General features: G+C 42.8%; 1 long non-coding RNA gene across 3 annotated transcripts in view; it reads right to left on the bottom strand.

Annotated features, from left to right (window-relative positions):
• Positions 1 to 5,329: 5,329 nt before the first annotated feature.
• The window catches only part of LOC147372403 (uncharacterized), a 44,854-nt gene continuing 32,141 nt past the window's right edge, over positions 5,330 to 18,042 (bottom strand). The window contains exons 2-3 of one of the 3 annotated variants that reach the window (XR_015164054.1): positions 8,424 to 8,568; positions 5,330 to 5,911 (exon numbers count right to left, since the gene is read on the bottom strand). This is a non-coding gene — a long non-coding RNA (uncharacterized LOC147372403). The remainder of the gene's footprint in view (positions 5,912 to 8,423; positions 8,569 to 18,042) is intronic. The other 2 variants (XR_015164053.1, XR_015164052.1) reach the window with 2 other exon arrangements.

Below are 18,042 nucleotides of genomic sequence, written 5' to 3'. Positions count from 1 at the left end.
GTTGGCTGGAGGTTAACAAATACAGGAAGCAAAGGTTGAAGAGCTTACAATAAGTCATCCACAGATTTTCTTCAAGATTCCTGGTTGACTGAACAAAAACAACAAAAATGAGCAGGCAGAAAGCAGACAGCAGAGGCAGCTCTGCGTTACAGACAGGAGGAGAGAACGCACAGGCAGTAAGCAGCCGCCATGCCCTGGCCCTGTGCTGGCTGCAGGACCTTCATCACCTCATTGCATCCTCAACCAGCCCTGGGACACAGATGCTGTGATCCTCTTTTCTGTGCATGGGAAGTAAGGGTCATGGAGGGGAAGCAAGGGGACTTCCCTGGTGGTTCCCTGGTTGAGAATTCACCTTCCAGTGCAAGGGACATGGGTTCGATCCCTGGTCAAGGAACTAAGATCCCACATCTTGTGGGGCAGCTAAGCCAGTGCATCGCAACTACTGAACCCAGGAGGCCACATGCCACAATGAGACAGAAGCCCTTACACCACAATGAAGATGCCACGTGTGGCAACTGAGAGCCAATGCAGCCACATAAATAAATAATTTTAAAAAAAGGTGGTGAAGCAAAAGCCCACAGTCTTGCAGCTGGTAAGGGGTGCATCATGGAAATTAACTCAGGTGTGCCAGGCTCCAGAATCCTTGCCACTCCACCAGCATACTTCCCAAGACCAGAGGGATGTCACACAGGATTTCACAGAAGGGAATGAAAGAAACCAGTCTGAGGAAGAGGTTTTAAAATATTGCTTTCAGTCACTAAATCATGTCCAACTCTTGCAACTCCATGGATCGTAGCCCACTAGGCTCCTCTGTCCATAGGATCTCCCAGGCAAGAATACTGGAGTGGATTGCCGTTTCCTTCTCCAGGGCATCTTCCCAACCCAGGGGTTGAACCCACATCTCCTGCACTGGCAGGTGGATTCTTTACCACTGAGCCACCTGGGAAGCCCTTTAAAATGTAGGTTTTGCTATTATTCAGGAATGATGAGGCCAACAGATTAGGAGATGGTTGTCACTGAAAATAGAGTTTGTTACAGTTCCCAAGGTGGCAGGGGGACTAGCACACCACACAGGGCCATGTAGGGAAGTAGCAGGACCAGTTTGGAGGCAGAAGGAATAGGAGAAAAATGTGGACAGGAGGCCCTGCTGAGGTTTCCAGGGAAGGAACAGGTGAGACAGACTAAGCAGGCTTAGGGTTGGCTAGTTAAAATTTCAGTAGGCTCTAGGTGAAGGGCTTTCTCTTCTTGTCTGATACCTGACCCTGCAGTGACTGGTGCAGAGAAGTGGCTCAGTGTCAGAGCTTGATAAAGGAGGCAGGAGAAGTGAGCTTTGCATTGGCTGACTTGCATATGGAAGATGAGCTCTGGGAGGGGCCAACTCTCCAGGGTCAACAAAGCCCCAGATGTTGGACACACATGATCTTACAGAAGAGCAATATTTAACCAGGCAAACAGGTTACACCACAAAACTTCAAAGTAGCTAATAATGGTGCTCCTGGGTCTTCTCTTCATTCTGGAACCAGAGAGTGGAACAATACCAGGAAAGACCTCTCAGTTGCACTGCCATCATTTGGAGAAAGCAGGACGGGCATTATTTTCAGCACCCTGACAGCAAGTGATTGCAGATCAAATGACCCAAGGGGATAAACTAATTGTAATTAAATGAGATTAATCAAAATAAGCTCTGTTATCTCTATATCAGGAATGTCAAGACATTGTTTCCTAAAATGAAGAAGTGCATATGAAGCAAGTGTGTGTGTGTGTGTGTGTGTGTGTGTGTGTGTCTGTGTACAGTGTTCACACAAATCCAGATTGGAAATAAAGAGAGGGCATTTGATTGCCTAGGCAGGCAGGGAAGTAGGATGAAGCAAGGGACTGAAGGAATGTTCTTTCAAGTTTATTTTTTGCCCTTTCGATGATTTCTGGATATAAATAGAAACTGAATCTGCCTCCTCTATTACTTATCCTTAACATTATTTGACAGTGCGATTAAAGGTAAGGAATAGAAATAGGAATCAGATAAACCTTGCAATATATCTAGGATAAAGATAAAGTTTCTTATCATGGCTTATAGGGTGCTGCAGGCTCCAACCTCCACCTCCATTTCTAACCTCGTCTCGCACCACACTCCACCCCACTGCCTAAAATGCCCTTGCTCCTCCATCAGCTGCCTAGCACCCTTTCATTCTCAGCTTTAGCACTATTCCATCAAGAAAGGGTTCACTGAGAAGTCACAAAGAAAAAGACAAATAGCATATGATGTATGTGCAAACTAGAATAGGACACAAATGAACTTACCCATGAAACAGAAACAGGCTCACAGACACAGAGAACAGACCGCGCTCGCCAATGGGGAAGGCTGTGGGAGCGGTGAGTCGGGAGCGTGAAATTAACAGATGACTACTATATGCAAAATATAAACAACAGAGTCATGATGTACAGCTCAGGGAACTACATTCAATGCATAATGGGAAAGAATATGAAAAAGAATACACATATAATATATACATAACTGGATCACTTTATTTTATACCAGAAACACAACATTGTAAATCAACTATACTTCAATTTTAAAAAAGGATTAAAAAAATCCTACTAACAGAGAAAAAAAAAGTGTTTATTGAGCTCCCTGCTCAAGTCAAACCCCCAAACTATGTTCTCAAAGCACCAACAACGTCTCCCTTGCAACATCTGTCACAGCTGAGTTTCACACTTGTTTATGTAATGATTTGTTCAGTAAGGTTGACCTGAGGCTGTAGGCTCTTGAGGTAGGTAAGAACTGAAACTGTTTTCATTCAAGATTCTAACAGGCAGGAGGTCCTAGATACTTGTTAGATGAGTAAACACATGAATGATCTTGCATTCTCTCCCCAGACCCATCCCTATACAGCTCCTCATTCTTCAATAAGTAATTCCCCCAGCTACCGGCCTCCTTTATCTGTAATATGAAAGCATTGATTGCAATGGTTTCTAAAGTTGTTCCTGGTCTGATGCTGTGAAGGGCTGTTTAAAGGCTTTCTGTGTCCTGGAAGGAGCAGTTTTATTTCCTCCTTCTAGTAAAGAGAAAGGGACTTCTTTCAGATGTGGGAAGGCTGTAGGGAGAGACAGCACTCAAAACGTTGAAGGGTGGTCAGGGGAAGTCTCACTGAGACGTTCAGAGACTTGAAGGAAGTGTGTGAGTGAGACGTGTGGACATCTGGGCAATAGCAGATGCAAACGTCCAGAGGCAGGAGAATCCTTGGAAGCCTAGAGGATTGGCAAGATGGCAAGGAGCATGGGAGTAGGGCAGACTAGGGAAGAGTAACAAGCAAGGAGGACCAGGAAGTAAGGGTGGAGAGGACAAACACACAGGGCCCGTGGGGCCATTGTGAGCCTGGCTTTCACTCAGAGTGGGCTGAGAAACCACTGGAGAGCTTTGAGCAGAGGAGTGACACGAACATAAGACCTAACTGGGTTCCTGGATGACGGTGAAAAGATGAGTTATTGTAAATTAAGCTTATATTGTCTACAGGTGCAAATTCCCTGGAGTCCCATGTCCATAAATTCATGTCATGCCATAAAAATATTGCAATTACTGAAGAAAACAAACACCAATATATGTCATTAAAAAAGGTGCCCTTGGAATTCCAGCTACTCATTCCTTCACCTCTCTTTCCAATAGTGTAAACAAGCACTGGATGGATCTAGAGTTTGTCATACAGAGTGAAGTCATAAAGAGAAAAGTAAAGATCATATATTAATGCATATATGTGGAATCTAAAAAAATGGTATAAAGGAACCTATTTGCAGGGCAGAAACAGACACAGACATAAAGAACAGACTTGTGGACACAGGGTGAAAAGTGGGGATGGGATGAACTGGGAGGTCAGGATTGACATATATACACTGCTGCTGCTGCTGCTAAGTCACTTCAGTCGTGTCCGACTCTGTGCGACCCCATAGACAGCAGCCCACTAGGCTCCCCCATCCCTGGGATTCTCCAGGCAAGAACACTGGAGTGGGTTGCCATTTCCTTCTCCAATGCATCAAAGTGAAAAGTGAAAGTGAAGTCACTCAGTCGTGTCTGACCCTCAGCGACCCCATGGACCGCAGCCTTCAGGCTCCTCCATCCATGGATTTTCCACGTGTTAAATAGCTAGCTAGTGGGAAGCTGCTATACAGCACAGGGAGCTCAGCTCAGTACTCTGTAATGACCTAGAGGGTGATAGGGAGATACAAGAGGGAGGGGATATATGTATACATGTAGCTTATTCACTTCATTGTACAGAAGAAACTAACAAAACATTATTAAGCAATCATACTTCAATTTTAAAAAATAGCTTTGTAGTAAATCTAGGACTTTAATTTTGTCTCTGAAAGTTATCAACTATGAGACTTTGAACTTAAGTCATCACTTAAATTCCTGGAATCTGGTCTACAAAATGAACACAGAAATAGACCTTAATACATGCTTCACTGGGCTAATGGAAAAGTTAAATGAAAGTGCACATGTAGTATCCTTCCGATAGTACTTGGGTCATACTTGGTGCTCAGAAAATGCTAGTTTCCTTTCCTCTTTTTTTTGCATGACTTGAACAATTCTCCATATGGGAACGGCAGACTGGGGCTTGGGGCATGTAAAGATCTTGACAATAATATACATTTGACCAGAAATGAATTATGTTCCTAAACACTGGTACCAGACAATTTTGTGAGCTATCCAGAAGAGAGAAAAGTGTCTCCATTTTATAGTTGGAAAGAGTAAAATCCAGCAAGTTAGAGAGGCTTCTGTGGGATCACAGCATGAATAAATGGCAAAGCAGGCGTTTTGAGCTTTACACTCCAGTGCCCATTTCTGTGTTCTCTCCAGCTACTTCACTCCAGCGTTTGGCTTCAGTTTGTTTGAACAGTCAACCAATTTCCAAAAATGCTGGAATCTGTGAAAGGTTTAAATAATAAAGGCAGTCCCCACAGGTGTTATCCACACCATGCCTAAGAATCTCTTCTCATATCCTCCCGATGTATAAAAACCACATTTGAAAGATTCAAGGAGCCACATGTCTCTCGGTAGATTAATTCTGCGGGAGAATTACAGCTGATAAATTCTTGGCTCGCCTTGCTGACAGTTCCCTGCTCAGCTGGTAGAGGAAGCAGCAAGAACTGCCATTCTGGACTTGATTTAGATCAATAAGGAAACACTGACTGCTTGTCTGGCAATGACACTGAAATGAAAGAAACAGATCAGCGTGGGGTAAAAGGAAGAAGCCCCAGCACTCACCTCCTGGGGATCTAAACTTTGATAACGCAGATGTCAAAAGTAAGGCAAAAAAATGAACATGATCCCAGAAACTGACTCTTCAAAAAAGCAAAACATTTAATATAGAAGACCCTAAAAATGAAATCTGACAATATAATTTACAATATTCCTAGTCAGAGATGAAAGAAAGAGACATCTTAAGAAATTAATACGGCTGCCTAGGTGGGGCCTATATCTTAGGTAGGGTCCTTTTGGGCAGAAACAACAAATCACTTTGAACAAACTTTAGAAGAATCAAATAAAGCAGAATACATTAAAAGGATTCTGGGAAATATCACAATATCCACAGGTAGCTAAGTCCCTTTAGTGCTTCTGGATTTCAAACAGTAAACTCAGATATGCCAGAAATATTGCATCAATGTACATCTGGTTGTGGTTCTCCCATTTGCCAGGCTGAAGGGGTATAAAATCTTGGTTATCTGGGGGACATCCTTGCCCATCTTTGTCCATGGAGCACCGGAGAAGAGAGGAGGTCTCTCTGGTCTTTGGTTAGCAGTTCTCAGTTTCCATCTGTTGTTCTGTTTTTTTCCTATCGTCCCAGTCTGCACTTCAGGTCTTGAAACTCTGTTACTTCCTTGCTGAATCACATAAGATTCAATATGGCTATATACAAAACTTAAAAACAAAATAGCAATGGATTAGGATAGAAGTCTAAGGGGCTTCCCTGATGGCTCAGCAGGTAAAGAATCCGCCTGTGATGCAAGAGACCCAGGTTTGATTCCTGGGTCAGGAAGATCCCCTGGAGAAGGAAACATAACCCACTCCCATACTCTTGCCCCAAAAGTCTATTTCCCTCTCATAAAAAAAAAAAAAAAAAAGGAAATCCAGCCACTTTTACAGGGATGACCAGCTAAAATTTGGCATTCTTTTCCTGAATAAGAAAAAAAGACTGGAGATTGGGAAGCTGCTAGCAGTCTGACATCCCTGCCGTCCTCTGGGCCTAGGGACGTCCAGTGAAGCTCAGGAGCACAGTCCTGCTTTTCCAGATTCATGAAGAAGGCAGTGCTCCCCTCTGAGGCTCGGCCCATCCTCAGACACCGCTTCAGAGTATTGCACGAACTGCTGCTCTGCCAGGCCACCCTAATCTCTACTGTCTACATGGTCTGCTCCTCCCAACACACACAGCATCCTACATGGTGCTCCTCTCCCTCATCTCATCCTCTGGGGTACTGTTCTTCAATTAGTTTGGGTCTTCGGGGAGGGAGGAAGTATGATAATAAAAATAACTTGCACTTATTAGTTCCTTTATGACATGATGATGATTGTTCTAAGAATGTTATGTTTTTGCTTAATTTAATTGTCACACTAACACCATGAGATAGGCAGCATTATCTCTACCTTACAGATAGGACAACAGGTAGATTAAGTTATTTGCCCAGGTTCACAGCCAGGAAGCGATACAATATCTTCTAAATCAGATGGCCCAGCTGGAGAACATTTGCTATTATTCACCACCCTATACTGCTTCTGTGTTATCTTTAGGCAGCTCTTGCTTTCTACCCTATAATATGAACAGCAGTAATCCAGCAACCACCTCATAGTGGGAGCAGGGACACACAGAAACGCAAATTGAAGTTTCAAAAAATAATCCTGCCATAATTTGCTCTATAAAAGTGAAACTCGCTCAGTCATGTCCGACTCTTTGTGACTCCACGTACTGTAGTCCATCAGGCTCCTCTGTCCGTGGGATTTCCCAGGCAAAAATACTGGAGTGGGTTGCCATTCCCTTCTCCAGGAGATCTTCCCAACCCAGGGATTGAATCCGGGTCCCCTGCATTGCAGGCGGACTATGTACCATCTGAGCCACCAGGGAAGCCATGATTTGCTAGGACCTGGAAAGTCATCAGGAGCTCATCTCCTTGGTTCACCATCTGTATGTCATTCTGTACATCTGTCCATTTTCCTCTCTCACCAATTCATTGGGTACAGTTCAATTATGCTGCATTGCACAACCTCTGAGGTCCCAATCTTTCCATTCAAGCAGTCCACCCAGACTAAAAGACCAACTCATTCTCAGCTCCAAATTGCTGGGAGAAAGAGTTTGATTCCCTAGGTGTCCATCCTTTGTCCAGTCTGCAATCAAGAGGGATGATGACCTAGCATCAACCCTACATCTGGTGGTAGGCTCAGAGAAAGAGAGTGACCTCAAAAAGAATCGTCTAGGTTCTGTTTTCTTAAATAGAAGCGTCTGTACGAAATCCAGAGAAAGGGAATCATAGCCAAACAACAATGACAAATTACTGGACCCAAAAGAATTTTGCCAGGAAAAGCAGAGGTTGACATAGTTGTAAATAATACAACAAAGCAAACAAAGAAAGGAATAGACTCACTTCTTTACGGCAGATATTAGAATGTTATCACATGAAACAGAGGAAAGTAAATGATTCAAGTCCTACTTTGCTTCACTGCCAAGGGGAATAATTCTAACAATAAATGGTAGAAAAACTGTCTTTAAAAGGACACTTCCCCGAAGATAAAAGATGATAATAAAAGAGCATTTAACATACTTTAAATTCCCAGGACCAGAGTAATTACATCTCAGGGCACAAAATGTATTAATAAAATGTATCTTTGTTGATGCAGTCAACATTTCTGCTCTTTAAGAAATGATGGAGAAGGACAGTTAGGCTGGAAGACTGGGGGAAGGTAAATGTCATTCTGTTTTACCAATAAGGTAAAAAAGAGGACTTTTAGAAATAACTATTAATGTTTTTGAAATTAGAACAAAAAAATGGAAGAAAATATCATTAAAAACATGGTTTATAAGCATTTAAAAACTTTAAAAGATTATTAGGGGCTAGAAAAAATAACTTATGATTAATTTATTCATTTGTCAAACATCTATTGACTACATAATACATGTGTTGACTGAAAAAATATACAACCTAAAAGTTGAGGATTATGTTCTATTTGGTGAACTCGCTGAGGACTTAAGCCCAGAAGGTAGCCTCTCAGATAGCTCTGTGGGAGGGCTCCGAAGAGGGGAAGGAGGAGCCAGGATATATAGGAGTTTTTACAAAATAACAGGTAGTCAAAGAGTACTGGTAATTAAAGAAAACCAGACACCTCAAGTTAATGAATTTAATCCTTTTATACATATAGGAAGATGCAAGAATCTGGGCCTTACCTTTGATGTGCTCCTTAACTATATAGGGCCAGGATCCTGCTTTTCTCCATCCTGAAGCCCCTCAGGGGCACAGTAGAAGCAGCTGCAGTGGCTGATGGCTTGATGGCTGCAACACCATTTGTTTACTGATATGGCAGGGGTCAGTCTTCATCCACATGTGCCAGACAGAGAAGTTATAAAAATATATAACTTGGACTTCCCTGGAGGTCCAGTCCAGTCAATCTTAAAGGAAATCAGTCCTGAATATTCATTGGAAGGACTATGCTGAAGCTCCAATACTTTGGCCACCTGATGAGAAGAACTGACTCCTTAGAAAAGATTCTGATGCTGGGAAAGATTGAAGGCAGGAGGAGAAGGGGACGACAGAAGATGAGATGGTTGGATGGTGTCACTGACTCGATAGACATGAGTTTGAGCAAGCTCTGGGAGTTGGTGATGGACAGGGAAGCCTGGGGTGCTGCAGTTCATGGGGTTGCATGAGTTCATGGGGTCAAAGTTCATGGGGTCAAAGAGTCGGACACGACTGAGTGACTGAACTGAACTGGTGGTCCAGTGGTTAAGAATCCACCTGCCAATGCAGGGGACACTGGTTTGATCCCTAATCCAGGAAGATTCCACATGCCATGGGGGAACTAAACCCACGTACCACAACTATTGAAGCCCAAGTGCTCTAGAGCCTATGCTCTGCAACAAGAGAAGCCATAGCAATGAGAAGCTCCAGCCTGCTGCAACTAGAGAAAGCCTGTCTATGGCAAAAAAGACCTAGCCAAATAAATAAATTAATTCTTTAATTATATATACGTATGTGTACACAACACAAACAGATATGATGATTTCGAAATGTGGTGCTGGAGAAGACTCTTGAGAGTCCCTTGGACTGCAAGGATATCAAACCAGTCAATCATAAAGGAAATCAACCATGACTTGTCATTGGAAGGACTGATGCTGAAGCTCAAGCTCCAATACTTTGGCCACCTGATGCAAAGAGTTGGCTCATTGGAAAAGACCCTGATGCTGGGAAAGATTGAAGGCACAAGGAGAAGGGGGCAACAGAGGATAAGATGGTCGGATGGCATCACTGATTAAATGGACATGAGTTTGAGCAAACTCGGGGATATAGTGAAGGACAGGGAGGCCTGGGGTGCTGTAGCTCATGGGGTTGTAAAAAATTGGACACAGTTGAGCAATTAAACAACAATACATATATATATATATATGGCTTTACTATCAATTTAGTAGCATTTTCCTAGCAAAAATTCATAACTAGCTTCACTGTACTTTTTGATACTTTTACTAGCTTGGTAGGGATACATTTAAATTCCAGTAAGCCCTTTGAAATGGACTCTGATAGCTTACAGACAAGATGAGGATATATGGACTGACTGGTATTTGTTAAATCACCATAAACAAAGGCCATTGACAACTTGTCAGTCTGACCACAGTGAACTTCTCTGAGGCCCAGGCATATTGTTTCCCAGCTGATGGGGACAAGGAGTGAGCTGAAAGGCTGTGTAGATTCCCAGCACCAAGGTGGGAGATGAGTGGAGGAAACTGATCTGGCAACAGAGGCCAGGTTTGGAATTTGAACAAAGTTGAATAATAGCATCCCTCTTCTAAGCTTTTGAATTAGGTGAGAGAGGTGAAACTATAAGTAAAGGGAGAACAAAAGTTCTACTTCGTTTACCAAGAAAAGGTGATATTGGTAAATGTGCCACAAAGGCCAGCTGAATCCCTAATACCAAGCCCTGAAATAGACAGATTCGTCTACCTTGTCACAGCTCATGGGGGATGTTGGCCAGACTGCCTGTGTGAGGGCAGCCCCTTTTCTGTGTTTCACATGGTTCTGAGAGGAAACGAGAGGAAGGCTCTGGGTTACTCATGCCCAGTTTCTTCTTCAAAAATCACAAATCCCAGACTTCCCTGGTGGCCCAGGGTGGAGAGTCTGCCTGCCAATGCAGAAGATGTGGGTTCGATCCTTGGTCTGGGAGGATTCCACATGCCACGAGGCAAATAAGCCTGTACGCCACAACTACTGAGTCCATGCTCTGGAGCCCGTGAGCCACACCTACTGAGCCCCTGTGCTGCAACTCCTGAAGCCTAGGCACCCTAGAGCCCATGCCCTGCAACAAGAGAAGCCATCACAGTGAGAAGCCTGTGCACCACAAACAGAGGAAGCCCACGTGCAATAACAAAGATCCAGCACAGTCAAAAATAAATAATTTTTTTTAAAATTACAAATCCCACAAAAAAAGGATACTTAAGGCCTGGTGTGTTTGACTTGTGGAGCTACCTCCACATGGAAGAACCCATCAGGAGTAAAGAAGAAACCTGTCTTTCTCAAGAACAAGCTCCAGAAGGAGGACACAAGTGGTCCATATTCAAAGGAACATCGTAGTCCTTCTCACCACCAAACTTAAGCCCTCGGCTCCAGGATATTCAACTGAGTGGGTGCAATATCAAGGGCCCAAGTGAGCATACAAGCATGCTAAGTCATTTCAGTTGTTTCTGACTCTTTGTGACCCCATGGGTTGAAGCCCGCCAGGCTCCTCTGTCTGTTGGATTCTCCAGACAAGAATACTGCAGTGGATTGCCATTTCCTTCTCCAGGGGATCTTCCTGACCCAGGGATCGAACCCATGTCCCTTATGTCTCCTGCATTGGCAGGTGGGTTCTTTACCATTAGCACCACCTGGAAATATCAAGTAGTGAGCAATCAGATTTAGTCATGGGTCAAAAAATCAAAGAGGGGTTTCCAGTCTTGCGGGGGAAAGATGTGGCCAAAATGAGGATTGATGTTAACTAAATCAGTGGTCTGTGATTCAAACTGATTTTCTGCTCCAGAGGTAGGGGCCTTTAGAGGAGCTGCTGCTGCTAAGTCACCTCAGTCGTGTCCGACTCTGTGCGACCCCATAGACGGCAGCCCACCAGGCTCCCCCGTCCCTGGGATTCTCCAGGCAAGAACACTGGAGTGGGTTGCCATTTCCTTCTCCAATCAGAATTTCTAGCACCGTCTCAATTTCTCAGCATTTGCAGACACTTCGTGGGCATTTGTTGCACACCAGGCACCAGTCTTAGGTTGTCCATAGCCAGCTCCATCATGAACAGCTTGACACATGTCCAGCTTCCACAATCAGCAGATAATTCCTTAATCTTTACACCTTCTAAATTGGAAGATCCCAATTCATCATTGTAAGGATGTTTAGATAATTCTGACTATTCAATTAAAACACTGACTCGAGAAGAACAAATTTATCACTGAAGATTGCTTTCCATGTTCATTAGACAAAAACACATCATAGGCAAAGTTTTAACTTTAATCTTTCAACCTGAAAGAGGAATACCAATTCATTCTTGGGTTGAATGCATCTCTGGAAAATATTTCTACATGGTTTGTGACAGCATTTTGATGTGATTTTTCAAACACTATCAATAATATATCATTAGTTTCTTTATCTGACAGTGGGAGAAAATAATTATCATGATGACTGAAGAATTTCTTTACAGTTTGGTCTTCTTAAGAAATTCTGCTATCTTGTCCTAAATATTAAAAATTATAATCCTTTATCTCTGAAATGATAGATTCAGTTTATTCAAGATATTGACTCCCATTTTGAAATATATCAATTCATTCCAAGTAATTGAAGTAATCAAGTCACAAAGAAATGTTTCCTTTTTATCCCTAACTTTAAAAAAAACAGAACATTTTGTTTTTATCAGCCCCTATGCATCAGCATGAAAAGAACAATAGAGTTTTGTATACATCAACCATTTTTTCAACACATAGCACCAGAAAATTCACACATATAGGCTTTCATTTATCATGGTAAAAATTTCCATTTTTTTTCAACCTTGGATCAAGATTGGGAGGCATGTTGTTGGCTACTGATGAGCCTCTGGGAATAAAATATTCTAAAAAATATATGTGCTCTATTGGTATGGGTCCTCTGCATCCCTACTTCTCATGGCTCACAAAATCACTTTAATTTAAATGAAAAAAGTTTTCTTACAACACAAGCTTTCAATGATCAGAGGTTACTGAATGCTTTTATGTCATATATGTGGAAAAGAGCAGGACTCTATGGGCCCTTCTCATCCTCATTCATGTCCTCTGTCTGTCTTTTGTATGTAGAAAAACCTTAGCTTCCTAGGCCTTCCCCAAGTTCCAAAGAATAAACTTAAACAAAAAAGTGAGAAAATTCAGAAAGAAAGAAAAACAAAGACAAATAATAATAGCTTAGCTATTAAATAATTTCAAGGACCTTCAGTTTCTCAACAGCTATAGATAATATTCTTAGCCATGTATTTTGAGCTGTTCTGCAGATACTGAAACCCCTAACAAGTGGGAGAAGTTTACTGTATACTGCCCACAAGCACATAGGCCCCAAACCCACTGGAATCAGGTTAATGATGTTGACTCCTGATTACCTCACCAGCAACCAATCAGAAGAATGTCCACGAACTGATGAGCCAAAATCTCCCTCTCTCACCAAGTCTTTATAAACCTTTCCCTGGAAGCCATTCAGGGAGTTTAGGTCTTTTAAGCACTATCTGCCTGGACTCCTCTCTTGGAGCCTTGCAATACACTGCATGTTCCTTCACCACAACCCGGTCTCAGTAGATTGGCTTTACCAGGAGCAGGCAGGTGGACCCAAGTTTGTTCATGTAACACATGCACTATACATGTTTAAGGAGTTGACTCATGTTCTGCAAACCAGTGTGGTGATGCTGCTGCTGCTGCTAAGTCACTTCAGTCGTGTCTGACTCTGTATGACCCCATAGATGGCAGCCCACCAGGCTCCCCCATCCCTGGGATTCTCCAGGCCAGAACACTGGAGTGGGTTGCCATTTCCTTCTCCAATGAATGAAAGTGAAAAGTGAAATTGAAGTCACTCAGTCGTGTCCGACCCTCAGCGACCCCATGGACTGCAGCCTTCCAGGCTCCTCTGTCCATGGGATTTTCCAGGAAAGAGTACTGGAGTGGGGTGCCATTGCCTTCTCCGAGTGTGATGAGCTACATGTAAAGCAAAGCATACACTAGAAATGTACACCTAGTAATTCTTCTTCACATTTTTTTTTTTTTTACAGTTGATAAGATGTAAGGTCAAAAAAAAAAAAAACGCAGACATTTCTTTGCCAACAAAGACCCATCTAGTCAAAGCTATGGTTTTTCCAGTAGTCATGTATGATGTGAGAGTCAGACTGTAAAGAAAGCTGAGCACCGAAGAATTGATGCTTTTGAACTGTGGTGTTGGAAACGACTCTTGAGAGTCTCTTGGACTGCAAGATCCAACCAGTCCATCCTAATGGAAGTTGGTCCTGAATATTCATTGGAAGGACTGATGCTTAAGCTGAAACTCCAACAGTTCAGCCACCTGATGCGAAGAGCTGACTCATTAGAAAAGACCCTGATGCTGGGAAAGACTGAAGGTGGGAGGAGAAGGGGGCGACAGAGGATGAGATGGTTGGATGGCATCACCAACTCAATGGACATGAGTTTGAGTAAACTCCGGGAGTTGATGGTGATGGACAGGGAGGCCTGGCGTGCTGCAGTCCATGGAGTCGCAAAGAGTCAGACATGACTGAGCGACTGAACTGAACTGAAGGTCCAAAAATGTTATATGGTGAAAGAATTTTGCAATTTTTTATTTTGGCCCTTCCTTAATCCAAAATTCACTAACTTTTTGACTAATTTGATAACATTTTCAGTGGTATGATTGGTATAAAGTTTGAATAATGCCTCTGGAGTTTGGAACTCTTTTCTCCATTTGTATATACAATTCACTTATATATCATACTATTAAGCATTATTTGGTGCAAGGACTGAGGGGAGAAAACGTGACTGGATTACCAAAGAGGTCACTATTTTATTTCAAAATAGTACATTTCTATGGCTATCTGTCAGTATTTGCAAGGATTCAAAACTGACAGTTCCCTAGGCAGCAGAAGTAAATGGAACGCAAGCTCAATAAAATACACTTTCAGATACTCACTATTATATTTAATATTTTTTGGCTGAGGATTTATTCTTCACTCTGTGTTGTATGGAGACCTTTCCTTAATTTATATCTATAATGTTATTTTGAATTCCTCTTCACCATGTATTGTATGGAGATCTCTCCACAATTTACATTTGTAATACCATTACTATTTTCATTATTTTTATGTTTCAAAAAAGTACTTTTGAATCAGTAGTATTTTGCACTTTGCAGAATTTAACCCAAAGCAGAATAGTTCTTGTCATCACTTTTTAAAATATGACAGCACTCTAAATGTTGTCTTCATGGTTGTCATTAAGAAATTAGAGAGAAATTAGAGAAGATGTAGGAAACTAGCATAGAGCCAGACACACAGTAAGCAGCTCCATAAATGACAGTAAAGGCCAAGAGAGGTGCCGTCACAGAAGTAAACGGGAGCATGAAGACAACATTCAGATAAATGGCTTTATCCAATTTAATCTTCCAGATAACCCCACAAGCTTGATTCTACATTCTCCTCACCTGGATGCTATAGCCTAAGGGCTTACTCTAAATGTCACTTCTCAGGGAAAGTTTTCACAACTCTCTACCCCAGTCCCCAAACAAGGCTAGATAATCTTGTTCTCTGCTCCTATTCAATTCTGTAATTTCTACCTCATGGCACTTAATTTCTGGTTGATGCTTTGTTATCTTTACTCCCTCATTGGATTACATGTTTTATGAGGGTAGTGACTGTGACTGTTTTGTTCAGTGTTATACCCTTCGTAGCTTAGACAGTGATTAGTTTAAAAAAAAAAATAGAGTAAGGATTGGGTAAATGAATGAATGAATAAAATTGGGGTCCAGTGTTTTTTGAGATGCTAAAAATCTCATAGTCTGCAAATCTCATAGTCTGGGAGGTGTCTAGAGCTACATACTTATACTGAAGTCCTAATGCCAGGTACCTCAGAATGTGATGTTAGGAAATAGGGTCATTGTAGGTGCAATTACATGTATCTAGATCAGGTCATACTGGAGTAGGATGGCCCTTAATCCAAAATGACTAGCGTCCTTATAAAAATGAGGAATTCTGACACAGAGATACACACAAGGGGTGCATCCCCTGAAGAAGAAGGCAGGGACTTCCCTGGTGGCCCAGTGGCCGAGACTCCATGCTCTCAATGCATGGTGCCTGGGCTCAATCCCTGGTCAGGGAATTAAATCCCACATGCTGCAACTAAGAATTAGCATACTGCAACTAAAAAAAAGATACTGGGGGTTTCCCTGGTGGTTCAGTGGTAAAGAACCCACCTGCCAATGTAGGAGATGCAGGTTTGATCTGCATCTGGTGGGGGAAGATTTCCCCATGCCACAGAGCAACTAAGCCCTTACACCACAACTATTGAGCCTGTGCTCCAGAGCCCCGCAAGCTGCAACTACTGAAGCCCACACACCCTAGAGCCTGTGCTTTGCAACGGGAGAAGCCACCACAACGAGAATTCCATGCAGCAATGAGGACCCAGCACAACCATAAACAAATAAAAATATTAAAAAGGAAAGATCCTGCATGCCACAATGAAGACTGAAGATCCTGCATGCCACAAGACCTGGCGTAGTGAAGAAAAAAAAAAAAACCACAAAGGCAGAAATCAGTATGATGCTTGTCTAAGACTGCCAGTATACTACCAGAAACTAGGAGACATGGGACAGACTCTCCCTTACAATCTACGGAAAGAACCAATCCTGCCACCACCTCAGACTTCTAGCCTATAGACTTATGAGAAAGCGCATTTCTGTTTGTAAGACCAGCTTGCAGTTCTTTGTTACGACAGCCCTAACAAACTAATTCATGTCCCTTGAGTTTACTGTTCAGCCTTGTTAACCATTAAATTCAATTTATGTTTATCGAGTGTCATCAAGATCTTCAACATTAATTTAGATCCTATTAGGGGGAAAAACAGGAGAAATAAGAGCTGCTCTCCTTGGGAAAATACAAGTTTTTCTTCCTTTTTTTTCATTCCCAGAAGAAGTTCTGAGATTGTATCCATGTCAACCAAAATTATGTAGAACTGCTTTAAAAAGTAGAGGCCAAAACACTCTTTTACTGCATGAATCTATCTACTATTATGTGTTACCCAGCCAACACATATCTGTTCCAGTTAAGAATCTGCTTGGGAAGGGCTTTGAGATTAGAAGCTTGGTTGGTGCAAATATACTGATTTCGGACAAGGGATATTTTTTAACAAGTGTTGGGGGAAAATAGGTCACCTGTCTCCACCACAGGTACACGACTGCCATAAGGTCTTTAGTGAGTCGGGGTTCCCATCTCCTAAGAGTATTCTATGAACATATTGACAGTATCTATTAATTTTTTTAATTGATTTTTTTTTTTTTGGCCACACTGAGTGGCTTGTGAGATCTTAGTTCTCCAGCCAGGATCAAACTCATGCCCCCTGCAGTGGAAGTGCAGAGTCTTAACCACTGGACCACCAGGGAAGTCCATCTACTTATTATTCATTCTTTCCTCTAACAAATATTGGTGGAGAGCCTTGTCTGGGCCGGGCACTGTACTAAGAGCTGGAAATTTAACAGTGAGAAAAACCCAGCTCCCGCCTTTGAGGAACACGGCATTAAGTGCTGCTATGAGGAATTGCAAGACGCTGTCATGAGAGTTCATAGAGGAACATCTTAACTACCCTTGAGGAATCAGGAATAATCTCTAAGCTAATAGGATGGGGAGTGGGTGTATCTGGGGGAACATATTGTTTGAGGTGGAAGTAACAGGGTGTGCAAAAGTCCAGATTTGAGAGAAAGTGTATGCGTTCACCAAAAGAGATGGCAGGTGTTCATGTGTTCATGAACATGTGTTCATCTTCTGTGAGAACATGTGTTCGTCATCTTCGTGAGAACACCAAAATTGCAACTAGCTGCTAAACAATCGACAGGAGAATGTTGGAATCCACCCAAAAAAGATACCCCATGTCCAAGCACAAAGGAGAAGCTGCAACAAGATGGTAGGAGGGGCTCAATCACATTTAAAATCAAACCTCATACCCGCCAGAGACACTTGAAGGGCATAAACAAAACCTTGTGCAGAGACTTCCCTGGTGGCACATTGGATAAGAATCCACCTGCCAAGGCAGGGGACATGGGTTTGACCCCTCATTGGGGAGGATCCCACATGCAGAGGAGAAACTAGGCCCATGCGCCACAACTACTGAAGCCCATGCTCTCCAATGAAGAGTAGTCCGTTCCCCACAACTAGAGAAAGCCTATGTGTAGCAACAAAGGCCTGCTGCTGCTGCTGCTGCTGCTGCTGCTGCTAGGGCGCTTCAGTCGTGTCCGACTCTGTGCGACCCCATAGACGGCAGCCCACCAGGCTCCTCTGTCCCTGGGATTCTCCAGGCAAGAACACTGGAGTGGGCTGCCATTTCCTTTCAGTGAAAACTGAAAGTCAAGTCGCTCAGTCATGTCTGACTCTTATCGACCTCATGGACTGCAGGCTACCAGGCTCCTCGGTCCATGGGATTTTCCAAGCAAGAGTACTGGAGTGGGGTGCCGTCACCTTCTCTGAACAAAGGCCTAGCATGCCCCAGAACAAATACATTTTAAAAACAAAAACCTGTGTGTACCGGGACCCAGGGAAAGGAGCAGTGACCTTCACAA

Source organism: Bos grunniens, chromosome 5 (assembly GCF_055505025.1).
Source record: "Bos grunniens cultivar Pamir isolate PY7600 chromosome 5, Bosgru_T2T1.0, whole genome shotgun sequence".
Classification (NCBI taxonomy): Eukaryota; Metazoa; Chordata; class Mammalia; order Artiodactyla; family Bovidae; genus Bos; species Bos grunniens.
The sequence above is the reverse complement of the archived record's forward strand: the minus strand, read 5'-3'. Positions and strand labels throughout refer to the sequence as shown.